Genomic DNA, 7,500 nt, shown 5'->3' on the forward strand with positions numbered 1-7,500 from the left:
GAGAGAGAGAGAGAGATTAAGTTTTCTCAGAATGTAATAAGTGTGAAGCAATGAGATAAGAATCTAGTCAGATACAGTGAGAGAGAGAGAGAGAGAGAGAGAGAGAGAGAGAGAGAGAGAGATTAAGTTCCCTCATGTCTCAAGGAGAGAGAGAGAGAGATGAATAAGGGTTTTCAAGAATATAAGACTGACATTTCGAGTAAGAACGTCCTAGCGCACTAAGTCTTTTCCTCCTGGCCGTGCCTTTTATGCACTCAACCAAAGCGACCCTTTTCTCTTATCGTTTGCCACCTGGGAGGATGCAGCAACAGGTAAATTCTACCTGAGGGAAGGAGAATCTTCTTCTTCTGCTTCTTCTTCTCCTTCTTCCAGAGATTAGAAGGATCCTCACCACACACCTTAATCTTTCTCTGGTGATTCAGAATTTTTTTGTGGTGCGCTGTCTAGTTTCATTTAAGATCAGTGAAAATTTTTTTCATAATTTTCATGATACCGAACTAGTATTTTCGTTTTGAATTTTCATTTTTCATGTCGATAAATATTGACTATAGAACACTTCTTCTCTAACCATTGCTGGCAATAAATCTTTTTATTTTTATTGTTACTGGTTATTCATGTAAGCCTACAATATATCAATTATATTAACAAGAATACGTAATTACTGTACCTTACCATAAATGCTATTCATAGTCTTTCTGCAACATTTTCAGTGATGAATAATTTTTGCATATTTTGCTGATTAGATTACAGGAAAGCAAATTAAGGTTCATGTTTCTTCAGCAGGTTTTTGTACTTTTTAGTAATGGGTAAGTCATATAAATATTGAATTGCATAGGCATGAGAATATGATGCTCACGCCTATATTATGTGTTTATAAATATATACAATATATATATATATATATATATGTGTGTGTGTGTGTGTGTATGTATGTATATAAATATATATATATATATATATATATATATATATATATACAAATATATATGCATATATATGACTGCAGTATACATACATACATATATATATATATATATATATATATATATATATATATATATATATATATACTGTATATATATTTATATATATATATATATATATATATATATAAAGTATATACATATATATATATATATATATATATATATATATATAAGTATATACATACATATATATATATATATATATATATATAAGTGCATCATACATACATATGAATATATTTAAATCATATGTATATATATATAAATATATATATATATATATATATATATATATATATATATATATATATATATATATATAATTATATACAGTATACATACATACAGGGTATGTATATTTATACAAATGTACTTATACACATACATGTGTGTACATGTGTGTGTATTTGTATAAGCTAATTATTATATATTAAAGAATCAAATGTTTACTTCGAGAATTTTAAAACAGTTTTCTAACTAGTTGAAGGTATCAGAAAATCCTTCTTGATTCAGGAATTGACATAATGATAGTACAATTTCCTAACAATATTATTTAGGCCTGGGCATTTTGAGCTTCCTTGCTCTACTTGTATAGATTGTCTTCCATCACTTTTGTTATTCAATTTTATGTTTGTGTTACTTTGATATCATTGAATAATGGATGTTTTTAACAATGAAATATACTTTTATTTTAATGATTGCAATCAACAACAACAATTCTCTGGAATTGCAGATAATATCAGCCTAGGTAGTTGAATTCAAGGGAAGAATTGACTTCTTGGTCTACTGATCAGTCTCTCCATATCTCTTCCCCCTCCCCCCCCCCCCCCCTGTGCCTTATTCCGTGTATATTTTAACCTCTGTACTATCATTTGCCTACTCTTCACCATTCTCTTCCCTGAATGTGTATCTTTACCCCTTTCCCAGTATTTTATCTTTTTCTTTCCCAGACTGTCTGTCTGTCAGTCTGTCTATCTCTTCCCCCCCCCCTGTGCCTTATTCCGTGTATATTTTAACCTCTGTACTATCATTTGCCTACTCTTCACCATTCTCTTCCCTGAATGTGTATCTCTACCCCTTTCCCAGTATTTTATCTTTTTCTTTCACAGACTTTCTGTCTGTCAGTCTGTCTATCTCTTCCCCCCCCCCCTGTGCCTTATTCCGTGTATATTTTAACCTCTGTACTATCATTTGCCTACTCTTCCCATTCTCTTCCCTGAATGTGTATCTTTACCCCTTTCCAGTACTTTATCTTTTTCTTTCACAGACTGTCTGTCTGTCAGTCTGTCTATCTCTTCCCCTCCCCTGTGCCTTATTCCATGTATATTTTAACCTCTGTACTATCATTTGCCTACTCTTCCCATTCTCTTCCCTGAATGTGTATCTTTACCCCTTTCCCAGTACTTTATCTTTTTCTTTCACAGACTGTCTGTCTGTCAGTCTGTCTATCTCTTCCCCTCCCCCTGTGCCTTATTCCATGTATATTTTAACCTCTGTACTATCATTTGCCTACTCTTCACCATTCTCTTCCCTGAATGTGTAACTTTACCTCTGATCTTATTATTCCAGTTTTATTCCTAGAGTAACATTTAAACTTGGTCTTTTCTTATCTCTGACTTTTCATCTATCATTTCCTTTTTTAGGACAACCCTTAAATGATAGTAATTATGACTTTCGAGGGAAGTCTTTCAGTAGGGGTAGTTCCAGACCCGAGGGAAGGAGAGCAAGGAGAAGAGGATCCAGACCAGGGCGAAGCAGAGTCTGACTGCTTTCGCCTTCAGACAGCAGTAGGAGCCAGACTGAACAACTTTTGGCGAGCTTGGGAGGAGCCTCCCTGTATCTGGACGACTGGCTACTCAGAGATCAAGAATTAATATTGCATTGCCATGTTTGTTTTGCAATTAGAACATTCATATTCTACTTCTAATATGTTGAATAGCAAAATGAAATTTTGTCTTCGTTTAGTAAAGTACTTCAACATACTTCCCATTCATAACAAATTTGCTTATGCATAGAATGTTTTTTGTAACGTTTTCACTTTAGTTCTGCAAATTTTGAGATGTAAATTAAATTCTCACTTTCAATAAGGATTATCTCCTCTGTTATAACATTGCCTAACAGTTACAAGTATTTAAAGTAATTAGTTGACCCTTTCTTTATTTTACATTGACACTACCATAGATAAACAATATACCTCACACTGTTGTCTGATGAAATACAAAATTAGTAGTTTTCTTTGATAGAATCACCATTATAACAAATCTCTACTTCATAAAAACCATGAAATAATACCTTTTTAAAAACATATGAAGAAATTCCTGAAAAGGATATTAGTCAATGAACAACTTTCCTTTTACTTTTTCTCAACATCAGAAATTAGGGACAGTTGAAATTTGAACATATCCTAATCAAAATCACAATAAAAAGAAAACAGTCACAAGATGCAACTAATATCTTCCTAAATCAACACACAAACATAACGAACTCCAAGGAGCAGAGACACATGCTAGTTGATTAAATATCTGCAAAAAGATATAAGTCACAATGATAAACACCCAGCGATCATTATGCATTCCACGATTGGCAGAAGCTTTAAGCCTTTGGGGGAAACAATCTTAAAACTAAGAAATAGCTTCTTTCTTCATTCTTCAGGCCAGAGCAAGCGGGGAGTAGGGACACTGAAACAAACATGTAATTAAAGAGCGTGTGCAGTTGGATAGAAGCGAAAGCTTTTAATTCTGGAGAATATAATTAAGGGAAAATAAATTGTCCAATAAAGATGCTGTGAAAGAAAAAAGATAAAATACTGGGAAAGGGGTAAAGATACACATTCATGGAAGAGAATGGTGAAGAGTAGGCAAATGATAGTACAGAGGATAAAATATACACGGAATAAGGCACATGGGGGAAGAGATAGACAGACTGACAGACAGACAGTCTGTGAAAGAAAAAGATAAGATACTGGGAAAGGGGTAAAGATACACATTCAGGGAAGAGAATGGTGAAGAGTAGGCAAATGATAGTACAGAGGTTAAAATATACATGGAATAAGGCACAGGGGGGGGGAAGAGATAGACAGACTGACAGACAGACAGTCTGTGAAAGAAAAAGATAAAATACTGGGAAAGGGGTAAAGATACACATTCAGGGAAGAGAATGGTGAAGAGTAGGCAAATGATAGTACAGAGGTTAAAATATACATGGAATAAGGCACAGGGGGGAAGAGATAGACAGACTGACAGACAGACAGTCTGTGAAAGAAAAAGATAAAATACTGGGAAGGGGTAAAGATACACATTCAGGGAAGAGAATGGTGAAGAGTAGGCAAATGATAGTACAGAGGTTAAAATATACATGGAATAAGGCACAGGGGGGGGGGAGAGATAGACAAACTGACAGACAGACAGACAGGAGAGGGGGTTAAGTAAGGAGAGGGGACAAGGGAGCGTGGGCGTTGTGGTGCATCTGTGGAAATCCACCAAACTGTGCAAGTGAGATTTGACAGTGAGATTAAACGGTGTCTGGCGGGATTCTATCTTTATACAGTTGCATTCTGGCTATTCACACACTGAAGCCTGAGTAGAGAGGGAGAGAGAGAGAGAGAGAGAGAGAGAGAGAGAGAGAGAGAGAGAGAGAGAGAGAGAGAGAGAGAGAGAAGGAAATATGTTGAAACATCCGGTGTTATAAGCAGGATTCCGGTGGTGATGGACTATATAATTGAATGATTATTTTTGCAATATATAACCAGTTGAGAAATTGATAAGGAAAAGTAATATAGCGAGCAGTATTGATGGAAAATAATACCTTCTATTATTTTTGCAATATATTACTGTTTGAGAAAATGACAAAGAAAAATTATATAGTAGTATTAATGAAAAATAAGACCTTTGATTATTTTTGTAAAATATTAGTGTTTTTTTTAAACAATAAAGATATGTTGATTAAATGGAAAATCTATGAATATTTACAATATATCAACATAGCAGAGATGGAAAGTTTAACTCTTGCAGACATCAATTGATAAAGTTAAAACTAAATTCATAATTCACCAGATGCAAGCAGCAAGATAATTTACGTGAATTCATTCAAAACTCAATTGTGTTAAAATCAAATTCAAAACTCAATTGTCTTAATATCAAATTTAAAATTCCATTGTGTTAATATCAAATTCAAAACTCAATTATCTTAATATCAAATTCGAAACTCATTTGTCTTAATATCAAATTCAAAACTCAATTGTCTTGATATCAAATTCAAAACTCAATTGTCTTAATATCAAATTCAAAACTCAATTGTCTTAATATCAAATTCAAAACTCAATTGTCTTAATATCAAATTCAAAACTCAATTGTCTTAATATCAAATTCAAAACTCAATTGTCTTAATATCAAATTCAAAACTCAATTGTCTTAATATCAAATTCAAAACTCAATTGTCTTAATATCAAATTCAAAACTCAATTATCTTAATATCAAATTCAAAACTCAATTATCTTAATATCAAATTCAAAACTCAATTGTCTTAATATCAAATTCAAAACTCAATTGTCTTAATATCAAATTCAAAACTCAATTGTCTTAATATCAAATTTAAAATTCAATTGTGTTAATATCAAATTCAAAACTCAATTGTCTTAATATCAAATTCAAAACTCAATTGTCTTAATATCAAATTCAAAACTCAATTGTCTTAAAATCAAATTCAGAACTCAATTGTCTTAATATCAAATTCAAAACTCAATTGTCTTAATATCAAATTATTGTCTTAATATCAAATTCAAAAGTCAATTGTCTTAATATCAAATTTAAAATTCAATTGTGTTAATATCAAATTCAAAACTCAATTGTCTTAATATCAAATTCAAAACTCAATTGTCTTAATATCAAATTCAAAACTCAATTGTCTTGATATCAATATCAAATTCAAAACTCAATTGTCTTAAAATCAAATTCAAAACTCAATTGTCTTAATATCAAATTTAAAAATCAATTGTGTTAATATCAAATTCAAAACTCAATTGTCTTAATATCAAATTCAAAACTCAATTGTCTTAATATCAAATTCAAAACTCAATTGTCTTAATATCAAATTCAAAACTCAATTGTCTTAATATCAAATTCGAAACTCATTTGTCTTAATATCAAATTCAAAACTCAATTGTCTTGATATCAAATTCAAAACTCAATTGTCTTAATATCAAATTCAAAACTCAATTGTCTTAATATCAAATTCAAAACTCAATTGTCTTAATATCAAATTCAAAACTCAATTGTCTTAATATCAAATTCGAAACTCATTTGTCTTAATATCAAATTCAAAACTCAATTGTCTTAATATCAAATTCAAAACTCAATTGTCTTAATATCAAATTCAAAACTCAATTGTCTTGATATCAATATCAAATTCAAAACTCAATTGTCTTAATATCAAATTCAAAATAGCTCTTATATATAAATAAAACAGGAACAGGAAATGGCTTCTCTGGCCCTTATCTTCAGTGAATATGCATTACCATTTATATATCATTAATGATTCTTGGTTGCTGAATTTCACGAAATATTTAAAGACAAAATGGAAGAATATGCAAATAATATATATCATAAGGACGTCTAAATGTCTTCTATGCAATTCCTCAGTCACTCATGATTCTTCATTATTATATTTGAATTTCTCCCAGTGAACTGTCAAATAATATTCTCTCCCTGGCACAAAAAAAAAAACACCTTTTGAAACAAACAATTCTATTTTATACAATTAGTTTTTATAATTTAAAAAGTAATATTAATTATCTAACACTTCCCCCATATATTTTATTTTATATCTATTTCTGGAAGTAATATTAATCATACTATAATTTGGTCTTAGTTTCACCTATATAAATAGTATTCTTAACTGAATTGACTGCAGACGTCTATGACAGAAAGATAGAATGATGTCCAACGTCTCCAAAGAATATCACAGCTTAAAAAAGTAACTGAGGAAATGCTTATAAATATCTATTACAGTCCAACACCACGGCTGCTCGAACACCAGATTCTGGGGTTTCGAAACCTTCACTCCGCTTCCAGTGATCAATGAACCCCCGTGAAACAACCAGATCTCTTATGAGCGGAACTGGAAGTGAAGCTTCGGAACCCTGAACTTTGGCCCTAGAGAAGCAGGAAAGGGTTTAGTTTACGACTTGCTTTTTTTTTGTGTGTGTGAATATCTTTATTTATTTTTTTATCATTCTCTTCCTACTTACTTCCTCAGGTATCGTCACACTTGTTGTTGTCCGTTTCTTCACGCTTGTCCTCTTCTAGAGAGGAAAAAAAAAGAGGAAGAAAAGATAGTTTGAAAAGGTTATGATCACAGAAATCGAGAAATTAAAATAGACGTAAGGAAGAGATGGCAGAGAGGTAGAGAGAGACAGAGAGAGAGAGATATATATTGAGACTTAGACACATTTAGATATCTTGTCTGTAGTACTACAGCTACGTGAACCTACAGGGTTAGAGAGATGGATAAAAATGGT

The 7,500-nt window shown here is 31.6% G+C and overlaps 1 pseudogene; it reads right to left on the reverse strand.

The window, feature by feature from the left end:
* The window catches only part of LOC137651783 (sodium-dependent neutral amino acid transporter B(0)AT3-like), a 258,740-nt pseudogene that overhangs the window by 152,736 nt on the left and 98,504 nt on the right, over positions 1 to 7,500 (reverse strand).

Source organism: Palaemon carinicauda, chromosome 13 (genome assembly GCF_036898095.1).
Source record: "Palaemon carinicauda isolate YSFRI2023 chromosome 13, ASM3689809v2, whole genome shotgun sequence".
In the NCBI taxonomy this organism is placed as follows: domain Eukaryota; kingdom Metazoa; phylum Arthropoda; class Malacostraca; order Decapoda; family Palaemonidae; genus Palaemon; species Palaemon carinicauda.